The 21,579-nt window shown below is 35.4% G+C and overlaps 1 protein-coding gene across 1 annotated transcript in view; it reads right to left on the bottom strand.

Annotated features, from left to right (window-relative positions):
- Positions 1 to 21,579, bottom strand: part of LOC126715187 (casparian strip membrane protein 3) — an 87,691-nt gene that overhangs the window by 65,445 nt on the left and 667 nt on the right. The window lies entirely within an intron of this gene.

Below are 21,579 nucleotides of genomic sequence, written 5' to 3'. Positions count from 1 at the left end.
CTTGGATAGATACCATAAGTTGTTAATTTCTCCTAAGTCTGTGGTCCGAAGAGCCATACAGGACTTAGGTTCTGTTTGAAACTTGGATAGATGCCATAAGTTGTTAATTTCGCCTAAGTCTGTGGTCCGAGGAGCCATGCAGGACTTAGGTTCTGTTTAAAACTTGGATAGATGCCATAAGTTGTTAATTTCCCCTAAGTCTGTGGTCTGAGGAGCCATGCAGGACTTAGGTTCTGTTTAAAACTTGGATAGATGCAATAAGTTATTAATTTCCCCTAAGCCTGTGGTTCGAAGAGCCATGCAGGATTTAGGTTCTGTTTAAAACTTGGATAGATGCCATAAGTTGTTAATTTCCCCTAAGTCTGTGGTCCGAAGAGCCATGCAGGACTTAGGTTCTATTTAAAACTTGGATAGATGCCATAAGTTGTTAATTTCCCTTAAGTCTGTGGTCCGAGGAGTCATGCAGGACTTAGGTTATGTTTAAAACTTGTAGAGAAGCCATAAGTTATTAATTTCCCCTAAGTCTGTGATCCGAGGAGCCATGCAAGACTTATGTTTTGATTAAAACTTGGATAGATGCCATAAGTTATTAATTTCCCTTAAGTCTGTAGTCCGAAGAGCCATGCAGGACTTAGGTTTTGTTTAAAACTTGGATAGATGTCATAAGTTATTAATTTCCCTTAAGTCTGTGGTTCGAAGAGCCATGCAGGACTTAGGTTCTGTTTAAAACTTGGATAGATGCCATAAGTTATTAATTTCCCCTAAATCTGTGGTCCGAAGAGCCATGCAGGACTTAGGTTCTGTTTAAAACTTGGATAGATGGAAATGGACCAATGGGTATGCGATGATTATGAAACAAAACATAGGCAGAGCCGTTTTCATTAATAATAGTATCTTCTTAGATTATTTACATTCCACGGGCGAGGTACGGTTTTTTCATCTAAGTCTTCTAAGTAATAAGCACCTATTCCGGCCACATATGTGATGCGATACGGTCCTTCCTTGGGTCCCAGCTTGCCCCAGGAAGGGTTCTTAGCATTGCCGAGAATCTTCCTCATCACGAGGTCGCCTGGACTCAAAGGTCGCAGCTTTACATTAACATCATATCCCTGCTTTAGCTTCTGGTGATAACAGGCCATATGGATCATCGCTTTTTCCTTTTTTTCCTCAGCTAAGTCTAGACTTCTCCCTAGTAACTCGTCATTGTTTTTTGGGGTAAAAGTGCTAGACTTCAATGTGGGGAAGCTGTTCTCGATTGGGAGTACGACTTCGGCCCCATAAGTCATTGAAAAAGGAGTTTGCTCGTTGACCGTCGCGGCATCGTTCGATGGGTCCATAAAACGTGGGGGAGCTCTTCCACCCATCTCCCCTTTGCATCATCCAACCTCTTTTTTAGCCTGCTCACTATGACCTTGTTCACGGCCTCAGCTTGCTCGTTTCCTTGGGGGTATGTAGGAGTGGAATATCGGTTTGTGATCCCAAAGTCATAGTAGTATTCCCTAAAGTTTTTACTATCAAACTGAAGACCGTTGTCTGAGATGAGGGTGTGAGGAGTTCCGAAACGCGTAATAATGTTTTTCCAAATGAATTTCTTGGCATCCACGTCCTTGATGTTGGCCAAAGGTTCAGCCTCTACCCATTTGGTGAAATAATCGGTACTGACTATTATGTACCGCTTATTCCCTGCTGCTTTAGGGAAAGGCCCGACAATATCAAGACCCCATTGAGCAAACGGCCAGGGGCTGGAGAGGGGGTTAAGGACTCTCTCTGGTTGGTGGATATTTGGGGCAAATCTCTGGCATTGATCACACCTCTTTGCATATTCTTGGGCCTCTCTCTGCATGTTCGGCCATCAGTACCCTTGGGTGAGTGCCCTATGCGCCAGCGATCTTCCTCTTGTGTGACTTTCACAAATCCCCTCATGTAGTTCTTCGAGCAAGGACTCGGATTCCTCTGGGTGTATACATAATAGGTATGGGCCAGAATAGGAACGCCGGTATAGCTTGTGGTCCTCGGACAACCAGAACCGAGGAGCATTCCTCCGTATCTTCTCGGCCTCCAGTTTTCCTTCTGGTAACGTATTGTCTTTGAGAAAGTTCATTATAGGATCCATCCAGCTAGGATTCTTTCTAATCTGATGGATCCCAGCTGTGTCTCTTCCGGTTGAACTTGTCCAGCATAAATCCTCAACAAGGATCATTCGTGACAGATCATGTGCAGAAGACGTGGCAAGAGTGGCTAGCGAATCCGCATGTGTGTTCCCACTTCTAGACACATGCGTTAGGTTAAAGGATTCAAAGTCTGACTGTAGGTGTTTGACTCGACCGAGATACTCCTGCATTCTAGCATCTCTAGTTTCTAACTCACCCATCACTTGGCCAACGACCAATTTGGAGTCCGAGAACGCTTCCATTGCCTTTTCGCCCAATTTTTGAACCATTATCATTCCTTGAAGCAAGGCCTCGTACTCGGCTTCGTTGTTCGTAGCTGAGAACCCCAGTCTTATCGATTTTTCAATGGTAATACTTTCGGGCGATATTAGAATGAGCCCGATCCCAGATCCTTTTTGGTTGGCCGCGCCGTCCACATAGACCTTCCAACGCAAGGTTTCTTGAGCCGAGATTGTGCCAACCAATTTTCCATCCATGTTTTCCTTTGGTGTTACTGTTTCCACAGAAGGCTCAACGAATTTTGCGACTAGATCTACGAGGACTTGACCCTTTACAGAGGACCTAGGCATGTAATTAATGTCAAAAGCACCCAAGAGCGTGCTCCACATGGCGATTCTTCCGGTGTAATCGGCGCTTCGTAGCACCGATCGAAGGGGAAGCTGGGTTAGAACAATGACCGTGTGTGCCTAAAAGTAATGAGGGAGTTTTCGCATGGCATGCACCACCGCCAGAATTGCTTTCTCCAATGGTAAGTAGCGCACTTCAACCTCATGTAATGATTTACTTACGTAGTACACTGGTCGCTGTATTCCATTATTATCCTGTATCAGTACCAGGCTTACAGCATAAGGGGCTACTGCTATGTATGCAAACAGTACCTCGTCTGCCTCAGGGCTAGACATGATGGGTGGTCGCGACAAGTATTCTTTGAGTTGCTGGAAGGCCAGGACACAATCCTTCGACCACTCAAACCCTTTCCACTTATTTATTAAGAGGTCGAAAGGTCGGCATTAGTCTGTAGATCGTGATATGAATCGGTTCAACGCTGCGATCGTGCCAGTGAGTTTCTGCACTTCTTTCGGATTCCGAGGAGTCTGTAGGCTATTAATCGCCTTGATTTGATCTGGGCTTACCTCTATTCCTCTGTGAGTTACCATATAGCCTAGGAATTTCCCAGATTCGACCCCAAATGAACACTTGGAAGCATTGAACTGCAACTTATGCTCCCTTAAGATGCCAAAGATGATCTCCAGGTCTTTCACGTGCTCAGATACCACCTTGCTTTTTACCACCATATCGTCTATGTAGACTTTAATAACCTTACCTAGCTGAGGTTCGAACATTCTGGTCATCATCCTTTGGTAGGTTGACCCTGCGTTCTTTAGTCCGAAAGGCATCACCTTATAGTGGTAGTTTCCAACAGGTGTCATGAACGCCGTCTTCTCTTGATCCTCTAATGCTAGTGGTATCTGATGATAGCCCTGGAAGGTGTCCAGGAAGCTCATTTGAGGGTGGCCTACAGTCACATCTACCAATCGGTCAATTCGAGGTAACGGGAATGGGTCTTTCGGGCATGCCTTGTTCAAGTCTGTGAAGTCCATGCAGACTCGCCACTTCCCCGTTTTCTTTCTTACCATCACCGTATTTGCCAGGCATTCGGGGTAAAAGACTTCTTTGATAGCCCTTTCCTTTTTCAACTTCGTCACTTCGTCTCTAATGGCACTGACATGTTCTTTCGAGGGACGTCGGGGTGGTTGCTTCTTTGGAATGGAAGATGGGTTAACATTCAAGTGGTGACAAATAAGGCTAGGGTCAACCCCCAGGGCATCGTAAGCGTCCCATGCAAACACATCAACATTTCTTCTCAGAAACCCGACCAGTTCCTCTTTTTCTTGAGGAGGCAACTCTGAGCCCACCTGGAAAAATCTCTCTGGGTCATTGTCAACGATAAACTTTTCCAAACTTTCACACCTTATCTCCTTGGCTAACCCACTAACTTGCCCTGCCGAGGTGGCTGGTTGCTATAAGTTTTTAGAAGTTGAGGACTCGGCCTCAGACCGACGTGAGATGGCGGCCACTATACACTACCTAGTCATGGCCTAATCTCCACGAATTTCTTCCACTTGGCCTCCGGATGAGTATTTTACCTTTTGGTGAAGTGTGGAAGACACGACTTCTAGGGCATGGGTCCATGGCCTGGCTACTATCGCTGTGTAGGGCGAGTAGGCATCGACCACGATAAAGTCCACCTCCACCACCTCTGACCCGGTCTGGATGGGTAGTATGATCTGCCCTTTTGCTACAACTGTCTTCCCTTCGAAGCTGATAAGGGGAGAGTCATAAGCTGTCAAATCCTCCGGTCTTAAGTTCAGCCCCTTGTATAGATCAGGGTACATTACCCCTACCGTGTTGCCCGGGTCTACCAGTACCCTCTTCACATCGAAACCTCCGATTCTCAGCGTAACTACTAAGGCATCGTCGTGAGGTTGGATAGTTCCCCTCTTATCTTCGTCTGAGAATCCTAATATTAAAGAGCTTCCCTTTTTAGACCTTTTACACTCTCTTTCCCTGTCCTCGGCAGAGAGCTGCGCCACGGACAGCACCCTGGAAGGAAATGAGCCGGTTATTCTTGGAGCGGCGAGGATGATGTGTATCGTCCCCGTGGGAGGTCTTAACGACACATCTTTTCGAGGTTCTTGCATTGCCTGGCCCAGATGACCGCTTGAGGGGTGCAAAAGGTGTCGTAACTTTCCTTCTCGAACCAGCTGATCTAGGTGGTTCCATAGATTCCTGCAGTCCTCAGTGGTATGCCATGGTCCTGATGATAGTGACAATACAGGTTCTGGTTGCGTTTCGAAGGGTCCCCAGCCATTTTTCCCAGCCATCTGAAAAAGGGTTCATCCTTGACTTTCTCCAGAACTTGCTGTACTGGCTCTCTGAACACAGCATTAACCGTTTGCATGTTGCTTTGTCCAGCCTGTCTCAAAAAATCTCTCCTCGGCTGGTTATGGTTATATCATTCCGACCTGAAATCATTCCTTTTGGGGGGAATGATCTTCTCCTTTCATTTTCCTTGTAGTTGATCTTCTTCCACCCTTTTGTATTTGTCAATCCTATCCATCAACTGATGAACGTTGGCAATGGGTTTACCAGTGAGAGATTTTCTTAAGCCATGCTTGGTGGGGAGACCGCTTTTGAATGTGCTGATAGCGACATCATCGTGGTTCTCATCCAACTCGTTATACATCTCCCAATACCTATCCGAATACGCCTTTAGGGTCTCTCCTTCGCGCATGGACAAGGATAATAGCGAACTTAGAGGGGTCGGGGGACTCTGCTATTTGTAATAAAGCGAGAACAAAAAGCTTGAGTGAGCTGCTTATAGGAGCCTATGGAATTTGTCTTTAGGCTGTTAAACCATCTCATCGCCATTGGCCCCAAGCTGGACAAGAAAACTTTGCACATCAGAGCCTCGTTTTGGGAGTAGATGGCCATTTTTTGATTGAATTGGCTCACGTGCTCCACTAGGTCTACTCGGCCGTTGTAGATGGCAAACGTTGGTTGATTAAAACGTTGGGGTAATTTAGCCCTTTCGATCCTGTGCGCGAAGGGTGATCTGGAGATTTGATCCAATGCCTTGTTCATGGCGTCATTACCCAAACTCTTGCTGGATGGGCTCTCATACCTTCGCACAAGGCGAGACTCCTTCTCGTAAGAAAAGGTCTCACTTGGGGGTGTTCTCGACCTCCGTCGATAACTCACGTCCTCCTCGTTAGAGGACGCATCTAAACTGGAGGGAGATCGCTTTCGCTGCGCACGTTGCAACTTTCTTTTCAGATCATCTATCTCTCGCTGCATGGCCTGATGGTTGTTTCGCCTTTGAGATACGTGACTACCTATTTGGGTATGACTTTGGCTCGTCTGGGTAGTATGTACGCTTCCCTCATGATTCCTTCTGTTGCCTGGGTTGGAAGGATCAATTTGCCGCTGAGACTCAATAGGTTCTGTCTGTTGAGGGTTAGTTTGGTGGGGATTCTCCTGGTGTGGACCTAGTCCCGCCATGCTTAATCGTTGTGCTTACTGACACCTAAACTCTCCCCACAAACGGCGCCAATTGTAGGTGAACAATTTGGTGACCCAATCCTTGTCGCTTAAGTCTTGGTCCAAAAGGTCCCACACAATGAATTTTTGTAGAGTATGGGCTAAAAAACTCGGTTTCAGTTAGTTTCAACGGTTTGATGCATGGGTTAAGAGAATACACAAATAAGAACGAAAATGCCACTGTGTAGAAAAGTCTCCAAAAATGATAAGGCTAAAAACTTGACTAACAAATCAATGTAGTAAGGCTTCTCTACAGTCTTCTCTCATTTTTTTTTTTCCGTCCTCTCTTTTGGGAGACCTTTACATATTATATAGACCCTTTCCAATCATCTGGACTTTATACTTGTTGATCATCCAAACCCCCACTTGAGCACCTGTCCCATCAGACACCACTCTCAATTCTTTGTGAGTTGCGGTAGCCGAGGTAGCACTATTCAGGGGTCTTCTTCTCATTAATGCGGTCAGGAGAGTAGTTGTAATGCATTTAATGTGGTGGTGGCAGCCTTTGCTGAGATATTTCGGGTTTCCTTCCTTTTTACGTATTTGGAAGATGGACTATAGTGGCTTGGATGTACCTTTACTCCGGATTTTGCAGTATCTGAGGAGAAATTACTCCTCGGACATGTTCTCTTTGCCCCAGTGGGCCTGAATAAAGATTGCTTGAGCCACGCTTCGTCCTCGGACGGGCTTAGGGCCCAGCCAGCCTGTTATTTTGGGCCGGCCCCACATATATCATATCAACTCAATTGTATTATAGTGATACTAATTTATTAAACCATGTAATAAATTAATTTTTATTTGTGCAGGTTTAGACTTTAAAGTATAAAGTGGTCATGACTTTAGAAAATTTGCAATAACCAATTAGTAATTTTGCATCTTAAAAAGCAAGAAAAATAGATTTTAAATAAAATTTTTTAATAAATATTTAAATATAAAAAAGACCTCACTTAAAATTTTCACCTAAGGCCCCGAAAGTTGTTGAGCCGACTTTGTTGACGAGGATCGGTTTTTGAAATACCACGTGTCTTCACTTGTTTGGCATTTCTTGCTAACACAAGATCAATTTGGGGAGTCTAATACGCCACTCTCGTGATCTACAATGGCAGTTCCATGTTTGCTTGCGAAAAATTGTACATATGTACTTGCAAAAAAAATTATATACTAATCTAACCTAATTTAAGCTCCTAATAAAAATCTTGAACACCATGATTTAAGAATCACAAGAATTTAGGTTCAAAAAAAGTAAGAGCAATGCCATATTTATAACATTTTCACAACAAAGTAAGTTGTTACCAATTCTAATTTAAGTCCAATACTGACATTAGTTTTTTTACCCACCAATAATATCTTATCGGATAAGATTTGTTATGAAAATATTGTGATTATAACATTATTTCAAAAACAATTCTAGCCCCCCAAACATAATTCTCAACCCCTTAAAAAAAAAAGGCTTATATAACAAAAAAAAAACCCAAATAAAAACAAAACTAGACCAAACAATAGCAAGTGAACAAATTATTCAACATAGAGCCTATTTAAAAACAAAAAAATAAAAACCCCTAATCATTTGAATTTGTAATTCCTTCAAACGGAAAAATAAAAACAGAAATCCCCAATCATTCGAAATTGAAATTCATTCAACTTGTTACATAAAAATAATTTATAATTTCATTTTTCCTTAAGAGAAATATTGTGGCCGTGAGTTCTCCTCAGCAATGTTAGTGGTGATATTCTCTTTAACTTTGCAGTTACAACAATTTTGCTCTCATTAGCGTTTCGGCTCACAGTTATCTTAAACATCACTTTTCTATTATCATTTAAGACTGTCTCTCACTTTATTATTCTCATCTTAACATTTTCAATATCTTTTATTAGTCTCTTTTTTCTTTTTCTATTTGTTAGTAGAAAGAGATTTCAATACTTAATTTATTTGTGTGATTTTTTGTTGTTGTTGTTGTTGTTGTTGGAGACGTTGAGATATTCAAGTTATCTCCTTCTTAGACTTTGTATAATTTAAATTTCTTAGTGACTACTCAAAAAAATTACTAGGGCTGCCACTACTCGTATACATAGTTGGTGAAGAAGGTTGGGGTTATGTCTTTGAAAGTTCTAACACTTCACTAGTCTACACAAGAGAAGAAACACTACTGCAATCTCATGAAATTGAAGTGAATCAAGATGTTAATATCTCAAGAAGGGATAATTATGGTTGGTATAATGAAGAAGAAATGGTAATTTGTGTTTTGTACACTCAAAAACTCATGGGACTGCTTGAAACTTAGTTTTGGGTTAAGTACAATACCTGATTGTAAAAGCATTTTTCTGTCTCTATCTAAAATCTAAACCACTTTGGGTCTATTGGTTTTAGTTTCCAGCTTCCCCTCAATCTTATAGGTTTCTTGGGATGAGTAGAAGATCTGCTGAATGAGAGAGAAGTTTGCTGTATTTGCTGAACTTTAGCATCTTCTTGTTTTGGGCAGTGGATACTGAAATTAAGGGTGGCTGCGGCTGAAACTTATTTGATCTTGACCAATCTGCTGGCCAAAAGCCACCAGAAGCGCTTCTTGTAAAAGGAAAACAGCCTGACTAATTTGCTGAATTTAAGTGTTTAAGACAATCGGCATTAAATGCTGATTGCATATTTTCGAAGATCAAAATGTGTCTAAAAGTGTGGGTATTGATTAAACAGATTTTTAAACTTTCCCATGACCATGATTTACTTATCATTGCACAATGTACTAGACATGGGTTTATTGGTCCCTTTTATGTTCCAAGCCCACTAGACGGTCCTCCAACCCACATCTCCTCATTGTCTCATGTGCTGGATCCTTCCTGCTCTGTATGGGCTTGACGAGAAAGATGGTTCATCAGCCGGAGTTCCATATGTCGGTTGGAATTGGGCTTTTATGTTTGGGTTGATTTATCACTTCCATTTTTGCCTTTAACACACGTAAAAATTAAAAACAGCTTCATTTACTACTCAGTGTGTTGTTCGGCCCAATCCTCATGGTCACGGGCTGGGCTCTTACCTTGTAAAGTGTAAACCACCTTGCATGGACTATGAACCATCATTTGGGATCACTCTTGTGGAATGGTCTGGTGGCCCTTGGGCCTACTTAATTCGTTCCAAATACAGACTGCCCTTGACATCATCAAGTGTAAAATACAAGACTTTGTAAAAAATATTTTGTTGATAGACTTACCGGATAAGTTGTTATTGGTATAAATGAAAAAATAATGTTAACAATTTGTAAAAATATTGTAAAATAGTTTGTTCCTATTGATATATTGACATTATTGACATATGGTATATTTTTCCTTATATATCTTTTTTTCAAGCTTCTTGTTTGTATTTTTTTTTTTCCAATTTTTTTGTTCTGTTTTGGATCTATATTTTGTGAAATCCTTTTTCTTATTTAGATTAATTTTGAGCATCTACCTTGTTAAGCTTTGGGTTTCATTTCAAATTTGATAAATTGCTTTCCGACTTGTGTGTTTTATTCCTAGGTAAATATGATCATTGCCTTTCTTTCGTTATTTTATTTTATTTTATTTTTTTAAATTATAAAATTTCATCGTCAATGGCTTTTTTTCTCGTGGGTTTGTTCCACAAATGCTTTGAAATCTGTTAATAATTACCTAATTTGGTTATTGTTCTCCTTGATTGATCAATAAAAAAAGAAAATAAGCAAGACGCATATCGATCGAGCAAGTCATCATATTAAAGGAACTTATTAGCATACACTGTAAATCTTCCATTTGCATTGGCAATTTGGCATTTTAATGCACTTTATAATTGTGTATTCAGCAGTTGCATTAAAAAGGGATAATACACTGCACTGATAATGAATTATTGGTCGTCTGCTTATTGATTTATATTTATGAGGTTATTCATGATATATGTCTTTATTTTGTGTTATGTGAAATCAAGAAGTTATTTTGTTTTGCTTGTATTTTCCACATATACGTTTATGCGTTTGTTGAGTATTTCAGGAAATACACAGGTTGATTCAGTCGTGCTGCTGTCTACACTTGCAACTAATAGATGGTAGTTAGGTTGAATTTGTTGTGTTAGGCAATAGTTTTGTAATAGGTTGTTTTTATGTAACTTTGAGCATTTTGTTTAGTCTGTGTTTTGTCACGGATTGCCAAATGGGGAGTTTGTTAGATTTTAAGGAATTAGGAACTAATGTATTAGAACTTCATTTTGTAATATTGGCAAACCATGATCAAAACGCTTTAGTCTTGTTTAGACTTGCTCAAAGTATGTGTTTTTGTGTAAAGTTAGAATCGAGTTACTGCAAGAATTTACTGTGTAAATTTGCTTGGCTCGATCGATCGAGAATTAGACTCGATCGATCGAAAGTCATGCAGATTGTTTTTTCTGTAGAATTTTCAACTCAGCCCAAGCCCGTTTGGCGCATAGAGTTTTATGTTTTGTTTTAAATATAAAAGGGAAAACCCTAACCATATTTTGAGGTTGCTCTTTATGCTGTGTGTGTGAATCTTCTGTGAGATCTAGAGGTGGTTGTCTTCACACAAACTTAGGGTTTCCAAGATTCAAGATTATGTCAAGAACTTGGTGATTAATTCAGTTGTAGATTCAAGAGCTTAAAGATACACAAGCGGGAGTGCTTGTACTTGCTGGGAATCTAAGAAAGAAGTAATCCATGAACTCGGAGCTATCATGGGGTTATGGTAGTAAATTTCTTACTTGAGGTAGCAATAGGATGTTAGTGGTCTAAGTCGCTATTGTGTAAACTTCAATTCTTTCATAGTGGATTTAGTTTTACTTTGAAGATAGCTAGGTTAAATCATTTCCAGGTTTTTTATCAGTTTGGTTTTCTTGGGTTATCATATCATTGTGTTCTTTATTTTCCGCACTTGTCAATGATATGATTTATATGTGTTAACCTAGATCTGCATAATTTACCTAAGTTAATCACTTGGCTAAATAACTAGGTTAATCTGGTTGTGTTTAAGGGGTCTAAAAATGAACAATCTCTAATTGAGCCTACCACAAGTAAATTGAAGATGCTTTCATGGCGCTTCTCAACAGCAATATGAAATATGCTTCTCTTCTTATGGTCTATTTTCCATAATAGATCAAAGTCAAAATGAATAAGCTCAACCAAAAACTCCACATTGCCTACATTTGCTGCAATAAATAGAACTAGTGAAAGCTCTGGAATTTCGTTTAAATTCTGATCAATATCATCTCTGTATGACTGAAGACATTGCTTAAGTAGTTCACGAGCTTGAGATTGCTTCAACTTTTCCTCTTTTAACTTCAACCCTGGAATTGACAATGAAAAGAAAGTAGCCATACCTAAGTGAATTATAATTTATTAAAAGAATTGAATAGATCTAGAGTATAAAGAGTGAATGTGCTACTGGTGCATGTGTTTCGTGTATATATATTAGTGTTAGGGCAACAATAGATTCAAGAAATGAATACATTTTCCTTTGAAATTGTTAGATTAAATGATTAAATTCATAACTTCTAAATAGATTAATTTTTTGGAACAATTGGTAATTATGTTAAAATGATATATCAAAAATCACTTTTAAGTTGTTTAGTTGTGTTTGCATTACAAAGGTAACTATTCTTAATGAATAAACCAAAATTCCGTAATAGTTATTCTTGAAACCCTGAAATAACTCCAAAAAAAAGAAAAAAGAAAAAAAAAAAAAAAGAGAGTGAGGGGGGTGGGGGCAAATGTCATATTACATGTTTTGAATTAGAAAGTCGTCATTTGTAAAGTAAGAAATTGAATCTAAACTCTAGCAGAAAGACAAGAACTGAGAAGCTTTCCAATTTCTATAAGTACGTAGTTGATGAAAAATGAATGTTACTGACGTCGAAGCTGATCAAAAGAGGCTTGCTTAACTTGCTTCGGTGTTAATTAGAACAGTCCTCAGAGTGCGTGCTGCGTGCATTGGCCTTTGTTGGATCTAATCTCGGTGCCGCTCATGCTTTTTGAAGTTTTTTATTGGTTGAATTTTAGTGAATTCTACTGTAAAAAAGTTTGTTACTTTAGTATTTTTATATTGTATTGTGAATTATTCATCATTTTCATATATTTATTTTGTAGTTGACATTATTTATTACAAATGTAAAAGTGTATTTACTGACATGTTAGTTAAAATTTTTAAATAATGTGGTATCATATGTAGACATTATAAAAATATGAAAAAAAAAATTTAGTAAAATATTTTAATCATGAAATTAGTTATTTGTATATACAAGATTATTTGAGTTATATATCACCATGAGGATTTACGAATTTCGAAGTCAGAATAAACTCACATAGAATATTGAGGTGTCTCCTTAACAACCCTGGCCGACTTCCACTAACAAATGCTGAAGGATTGTGAGCTAATACATGCAATGCAGTCTCTTCGTCTTCATTTTTAGTGGTAACTAAATTAGGGTCGGCCTTGAGAATTTCCAAGGCAACTCCTGCATTATTTATTCCATAAAAAAAAAAATTGGACGTAATATTTTGGAACAATGGATACTATAGTTTCAAGCAAACAAAAATGATAGCATAGTATGAGATCACAATAAAAAAAAAAAAAAAAATGATAGCATGGTAAAGTTTGGCCAAGCATCCAAGTTAAAAATTTGGAGAAAGTGTTATGTCCATAATTTTTTTACAATAATTTCACAATAAATTATAGGTGGTAAGTTGTTTTTTTTTTTTTTTTTTTTTTTTTTTTTTTTAAAAAATTTTAGAAACAAATAGTAAGTTGTTATTGGTTTTAATTTGAACTCACATTTAAAATTACTTTTTTACTCACTAGTAACAACTTGTCACTTAAAATTTATTACAAAAGTGTTATAAAAATATTGTGGACATAATATTTAAAAAAAATTTAAGTTATATTAGTCACAAATAACTTAAATGATAAATGTTGATCACCAATAACTACCCATTAAGTTATATTGATCACAAATAATAATTTTAAATCAGTTTAAATCAAAATTTGTTGTCTAATAAATATAAAAATATGTAAATAAATAAATTCCAAATATATTACATGATAAATGTTACTTTTATATACATTAGCATAAACAATTTGAGAAGAGGATAATTACAATGAATATTTCTTATCATAAAAATGATATATTTTATTATAGTTTTTATAAATGACAAAGTAAAACATATCACAAACTTTTTAAACAATAGAAATTATGGCATCTATTTTCTAATTGGAAAAAGGCGGCCCCTGCCACCGCCCCGGCGGGGGGGGGGGGGGGATTATGCATTCATATATCTCTAATTCTCTACACGCAAACTTATAATGCTTGTTTATGAAAAAGAGAAAAGCTTTTAACAACGAATTGTATTATGAAAAATAAAAATTGAATATTATACTCATTTTCTCTCCCTTCCTTCTATCTACCTCTATTCAATTATAGGGTAAATTATTAAGTGGAGAAAACCATTAGAACAAAATATTTATTTATTTATTTATTTATTTTTTTTAAGATAGAGTGTTGATGATTGATCTTTATTATCAGATCAAAACACTAATTGATTTTTGTTGTAGATGGGGTTCTCTTATTTGATGAAAAGAGATTTACTAATTAAGCTAATTAGAACCCACATGCAAAATGCTATTTTAAATTCAAACTATCACTTATTCAACCTCTTGTTGTGTTCGTGAGTGAAGTTGTGTAAATTTTCCTTATTTATAAATTAAAGGAATGGCTTAGATTGTGTTAATTTTTCACAACATGCATGTTTAAGCTATGATTACCATTTTTAACTTCAAATCAATTCTAGAATTAAAAGAAACGAGAATCATTATAAATACTTTCTTTTTTGATGACGAGAGTAATTATAATTACTTATGCTTACCGTATAAGCCACCCCTAACACAAGTGATAAATAATTCAGCTTGTTCATTTTCATCCCACTGGCAAACCATCTTATTAGTTTCAGAATAAAGAAAATGCACCATTTGACTGTGTCCTAACAAAGCAGCTATATAAAGCTAGGTTTGGCAGGTCTCTATTTTTCTCCAGCATCGCCTTTGCAATATTCACATTTCCAGTTGCAGCAGCGTAGGACAAGCTAGGCAGTGTTTCCAGCAATGTTTTCAACTTTTAGGTCGTCACTACCCATCGCATTACTCACTAAATTCTTTACAAACTCTTCCTTGTTTGCTGCAGCAGCAACATGAAGTGTGGTTTCTTTTGCCTTGGTAATTTCTCCTTGAATTTTTAGCATGCCTTGAATAGATTTCCAGTCACCTTTCAGTGCAGCCAAGTAAAGCCTAGCGCGCTCAGTATGAGCTGCTTCATGTGTGAGGAAATTCCTCATATAATTAGTAAAAATCATAGTGCAAATATTTAATTGAGTAAAACACATCTATCCCCTTTTCTTTTTCTTTTGGAGAAGAAACATTCATCACTCTTAATGTTTTACTTCATGTTCCACAAATTTCATTATCATATATCTTAATTTTTTATTTTTCATTTTATATTTGGGTTACTTTATAATATTGGAAAATAAATGATGTATAACAATCTATAATCAGTAGAGAATAAAACGAAACACTTATATATAGTAGGATAATGATTTTTTATTCGTATTGAATGTATATATAATTCAAATGGAAAATTGATTCTAAAGCAAAATTGACTGGAAATTTTATTTTAATTTTGAATGCAATATTAATGAAATTAATAATTGTTGACTATAGTGATATGATATCTTTGTCAGAAATATCCATTTCTTGAAGAACTCATTGAATGCCTGCACTATTAAACGATAGGAAAATATAACATTTACCAGCCTCTGAATTGACACCATCTGTTGCCATTGCCACTTATCAATTAGCTATTGTGTACCTGAGATGGAAGATATCATTATTACGTATAGACTTTTTTTAAAGAAAAAATATAAACTAATTAGAAATCCATATGAGATGTACGAAAATTTTAATAAAATAAGATTTTTTTTTTTTCTGTACTAATTTTTGTCAAAATAAAATTTTACTAATATGGTAGTTATTAATAAATGTTTATTATGCCTTTATTTGTATATAGAAGTTAGAATTATCTATTTTGATTTAGCAAGATCCATAAGAGCATTTCCATGAAGTTCTAAAATTTTTAGCATATAACAACTAAAAAAGTCACTTTATAACATTTAACACATCACTTTATAATACATTCAACATCAAAATTTTTATTTTTTTTACCACTTCATTTAAATATTATTATTTTTATTATTTTTTATTTATTTTTTATTCTTCCTCTCTCTCTCTCTCTCTCTCACTCAACCCAACAGTCCTAAGCACTGCCAGCCATCGGCCACCATAATACCAACAGCTACCACAATACCAAAACACAATCACGCCCAACAACCACCACAATACCAATAGCCACCATGCCTAAAACTCAAACATTACCAACAACCACCACAAACCCACCACCCACCAAAAACCCACCACCCATACCACAACCACCACAAACCTACCACCCATGCCACAACCAACAAAAACCCACCATTGCCTCTACCAGCCACATCCATCCATCCATCCACCACCTCTAACCACAGCAGGAAAAAAAAAAAAAAAAAGCTTCAAATTTCAGACCACCAAAAAGCTTCTGGTCTATCTCTCACCATGAACTACGACCCAAATTAGACCACCAAAATCACAAATTTTCATGGAGCTCCAAAATCCGATCCAATCCAATTCAAACCCAAATTTTAGAATCATAGCCCTAAACCAAAGCTTCATCGATCCACAAACCTCAACATGCAAAGATTTTAGATTGAATCAGTGTTGCTAATCAACTCAATACCCTAACCTCAACATGCAAAGCTTCATCGATCCACCAAAATCACTACCATCCCTAGCCACGCCGCAGCCGCTAAATTCTTCCTCACACTCAACCTTCCCCATGAGGTGAGATTACTTCACAAGGCCAAACAGAGAGGCCGGTGAAAGAAAGAAAAGAGAGAAGAAAAAAGAGAGTGATGTTGAAAGAAAAGAGAGAAGGAAAGAGAAAGAGTATGAAAGAGAAGTTCTTATTTTAATTAAAGCAATAATAAAATATTATTTTTTTTACAGATTTTAGCTACAGTAGGATGTCAAAGATGACATCCTACTATAGCTAAGACTTTTAAGTATAGCACCCTTGACATAGTGTGCTTTTTTAGAATCAGATGTTAAAAAATAGCATATTTAGAGGGTGTTTGGTCATTGATTTTAAAACATATTGTTCAGTGTTTAAACACTGAACAATATTGTTCAAAAACAAAAAAAATACGTTTGGTAGACCATTCCGGAACAGGGGTGTTTGAAAAATATTGCTCAAAACATATGTTTAAAACAATAGTTTTTGAAATCACCTTCGGACTGATTTTGAACAACAAAAACTATTGCTGAGTGGCACTTTTGTAATTAAGTTGAACAGTATTAAGGCCCACCAGTCAGCTCTTTGAAAGAATGGTCTCACCCACACAGACACAACCGGTAGCATTTAAAAAATATTTTATATTTATTTTGTACTTTGCTAATTTAAAAAATATTTATTTTGTACTTTGTTCAGCTTTTTTTTACCATCTAACACACACATACCAAACACATATTTTATGTTTTTGAACACTGAAACATGTTATTTAAACCATGATACCAAACACATTTTTTTGTTTTATAAACACTAAAAACATGTATTTCAATAACACTTTTTAAACTACAATTTTCACATCTTTTTAAACAATAATTTTTGAACTCTATAACCAAACGGGCCCTTAGCATTTGAAACCTTTGATGAGAATGCTCTAAACAGTTCAAATATAAAATAGAATTTAAACTAAAATGAAATACAACTCTTTTAAAGAAGTTTAAAGTCTCTGTTATATATCCAAGAGTTAGATCCATTGTCAGTTTCTTTCAGACCTAGTATTCTCCCTTCTTTCCGTGTGTGTGCGCTAAAATACTTAGTATTCTTAAAAAAAAAAAAAAAAAAAAAAAAAAAAAAAAAAAAAAAAAAAACTCTTCTATGATCATAATTAATGCTTGTCACAATTTACTGAAGTAGTCTAATATGAGTAGTAGACAATTATTTTCACATAGATTTATACATTTTTTTTCATTATTTGTAATCGGACCACTTTAAAATTGTATCAATAATATAACACATGTGGAAGTATTTATTCTATCTAAATAAGCTACTACAAAGCAAACACCAGAAGTTACAATTTTATTGCATCTAGATATCTATCTATAAGTGGTACAAAAAGTTGTAAAAAATGTATAGCATTACTTTTTTTTTTTTTTTTTTTTAATCAAAGTTGAACCTGACATGTAATGTAAAGGAAATGATATTAATTAACATTGGTGAAACTTTTCTTTTTCATTAGTAATCGAATAATTATAATATAGTCGTTTATTATGGAATGAAAAAATGTATATATTTTTATTCCTAAAATAAATAAATAAAAAATCTTTTTTCTCATAAAAAGATCAATTTTCTCAAATAGTTAAAGCATGAATGCTCAAATTAAACGCGGAAATAGTAAAAACATGAAAATCTTATAGTGCCATAAAACAGGTAGATGTTTTCATCAACAAAATATGAAAGAAGAAAGATGATAGGAGAAAATAAAAGAAGGGAATGCATGCATAAATGTTAGTATGTTACATCTACCTGAAGAATGATTAAGGTCAAATGGATTACGGAAGTGCCCTCAAAATAGACCTCCAAATATAGTTAATACTTGAAGGCAATTCCTCTGCACTAGAAGTGTGGACTTTTTTTTTTTGAGAGAAAGAAGTGTGGACTTAATTGTTGAAGGGACGAAAAGTTTTTGAATCGATGGAATGGTGGATGATTTCAATGCCCAAGTCTACTTAATTTTTAAGCAAGAAGTCAAAAAAAAAAAAAAAAAAAAAAATTATACATATCAAGTTAAAGTTGAAGTGTGGTTAAAATCCAAATTAATTTTCAATTGTTTTCTAATTTTGTGTTACAATCCAATTTAATTTTCATAATTTTGGTGTCAAGTAACTCATTCATAATACACAATGCAAAAGCTAAGATGATAACCTCAACTACCTTGTTAAGATCTTATCATCATTATTATTATATATCTATGCGCATATGCACAAGCTACAACCTTGTCAATAATTTTAGGTAAGCCATGCCAATTATAATGAACTAGCTATAATTGATATTGGAATAGTGCTACATTCATAATAATTTCATAAAACAAATTAGATGGTAATTTGTTATTGGTTCTTATTTGAGTCCATTATAAATATTACCTTTTTCACTTACTACTCAAAATTTGCTACTTAAAATTTGTTTTGAAAATATTGTGATATTGGCAACTTCTTTGCAAGTCAACTGTGGAAAGACTTGTTTCCTTGTCAATTTCTTGTTACTGGTAATAATATCTTAGTCACATTGGGAACACTTTTTAGTCAATTGAAAAAACTCTTTTCCTTTATTAACCAAAAAAAAAAAAAAAAAAAACGAAAAAACTTTTTTCATCCATTTGTTTTGATGACAATCATCACCAATTTAAAATAAAGTACTGGTAAAAAAAAGAAGGGTAAAACTTGGATCTAGTGTCCAATTACATTGAATGCATTGGACCCAAGTCATATCCAAAAGAGAAAAGAAAAAACTCTTTTCCTCCATTAATTTTGTCGACAGTCATGATTACTACATAAACAACCATTTGTATGTCATTTGAAAAAAAAAAAAAAAAACTCTTAGTCATTTGGGGAAAGAATATTTTATTTTCCTCCTCCAATCCTTGTTGGTATTGTGATTTCGCAGGAAGAGAGGAGGAAATTACCAATACATTATACTAAATTGGCCAATTGGAAAAGCTTTTCATCCAATCCTTGTTGATAGTTGTGAATCTAGTGATATCTAGCTAATAAGGGGAAGAGTCTTGTCCTTGTCCGGGCCATGATGCAATTGCAATTGTTAAATTTCAGGAAGGCGACGAAAATTACCACTGCGGTATCTTAAATTGGATCCTACTATATTCCTGGACGTGATGACTACGTTATCCTTTTTAATTTATTTTATTATTATTATTTTAATATTAACCATTAGTCCATAGCAAATCAAGATGTACTTAATTAGATACTGTCTCCGATTTTTTCGAGAGGGGATTTAGTCACTCTTAACATGTATTTAACTCTTATTTGTGGATTTTAATTAACTCAACTGTTAAGTCTTTTATTGTTAAATAAGATATTAGGGGGTTCGAGTCTCACTTACACAAAAAATTGATTGATGTCTTAACCTGATGATAAAGAGCAATTATTATAGAATATTACCAAACATTTGAAATTAAAACGAAGTAAACCCTCTTTCCTATTTCTCTTCTTTTTCTTGTATCGGAATCCACATCATTGCAGAATAACCTTGTTGTTCACCTTTGTTTTTACCGATCACCACTTCCATCACCAGTGACGGCTTTAAACACTCATCCTTCTATCTCTCTCTTTATAGCCTTCTCTTTAAACACTCAAGAAATATTGGTTTTGGGGATTTTATCTGGTGAGATAAGAAAGAGAGAGTTAACCATAGAGGGGATGTGGGTCTAGAAACCACCGCTACTAATGGTGGCAACGAGCTCAAGGAATCAATTGGCCATGGCTATGCATTTTTTCTGCTAATTTAGGTTTTTATTTTTATTATGTTATGTATTTATGAGAGTGTGATTATGTGTGTTATGCTCTTTTTTTTTTTCCTGTAAAAGTCTGATGTGTCACATTACCATTGGATGATGCAAACAAGGCCTTTACACAGTGTCCGGATTGAATTTAAACTATAGAATTTTTGAAAGCATGAAAAAATAAATTATATCTATAGATGTAGCGATGTAGAGTATAAAATAGTGAGACTTCAATATATAAATTCATTATCAATGTTTTGCTTTTTTTTTTTTTTTTTTTCCCAATGAAAAGTTGGATCATACTTATACTTATTAACTGAAAATTGTTTTCAGTAAAGTTATCTAACCAATTGAACAAAGTTCGTGTGCATTTGGCAAATTAACCAACTAAGCTAGAACATTAAAATCGAGCTCAATTTTTAAGCTTGAGTTTAACTCAATCTTGATATAGCAAAGTAAACTAAATAAGCTTGAATATCATAATGCTTGACTCGTTTACAACTCAAATAAAGAGAGAGGTCTAAGACATTACACAACGTGTAGGATCTACTTAATGGTGAGAAGTTTAAGAATTAGGACTATCAAGTTTTAACCCATGCAATGCGCAATTTATGTTGTAATGGAATGCTAATAATTGATATGTAAAAAAAAAAAAAATGGTGTTTAATACATTTTTAACCATTTAACTTGAGGCCTTCCCTAAAAAAGAGAGAGAAGAACTTAGAGGCCAAGAGCCTTATACTTCTAGACATTTCTTGGTATTTCTAATGGAAATATCTATAATTCACATCTCTCTCCCCAAAATTTCAAATTATCACAAAAAAAACCTATAACTTTAAGTGTGGAACTATAGGTTCCATTTAAACCCAAAATTTTAGAAAATTTGAATTAAAGTGTTTGTTTGGGAATTACTTATCTAGCTTTTTGATGAAAACATTTTACTGAAAGTACTATAGATAAAAATTAAAAATTAAATAAAATAAGTATGTGACTTACGTGAGATCCGCAAATAATAGCAAAATAAGTAATAGACTTATAATCAAGATCTAAACGCACACTAAATCATACACTTTCAAAAAAAAATTTTTAAATAAAAAAATGCTTTGAAAAAACGATATTGTGTGGTATAGACATAGTGTTCATATATGATATGCACATGTGATGCCATTTTGTATAAACTATTTCTATTAGTGACATCATCGTAAATAGGCTAACGATGTTAATTGGAACTTCTTCTTTTTAATTTTTTAATTTTTTTTTACTTATTTTTTATAATTACAATGGAAGAGAGGGATATGAACCCTCAATGTCATGAGCATATAAGAGGTGCTAACCAATTAAACTACAATACTCATGGCAATTGAAACATATTTAAATTTGAAGTATAGAGGATTTTTTTTTTTTTTTTTTTTTTTTTTTTTTGTGAGAAGAAAAACCATGTACTTTTATTAAAAAGAAATTAACCATAGTCAGTGCTGGTTCCACCTCTAAGCTAGGGTGGTCACAGGACCACCCTGATTTGCAAAAAAATGTATATATATATATATATATATTTGTCACCAAAAAAAAAATAATTATATACTAAGTTAACCTATTGTGACTACCCTAATAAAAATGTTGAACACCATGACTTGAAAATCACA

The sequence above is a fragment of the Quercus robur genome, chromosome 2 (genome assembly GCF_932294415.1).
Source record: "Quercus robur chromosome 2, dhQueRobu3.1, whole genome shotgun sequence".
Lineage (NCBI taxonomy): Eukaryota > Viridiplantae > Streptophyta > Magnoliopsida > Fagales > Fagaceae > Quercus > Quercus robur.
Note: the sequence above shows the minus strand (reverse complement) of the source record. Positions and strands in the feature narration are given on the sequence as shown.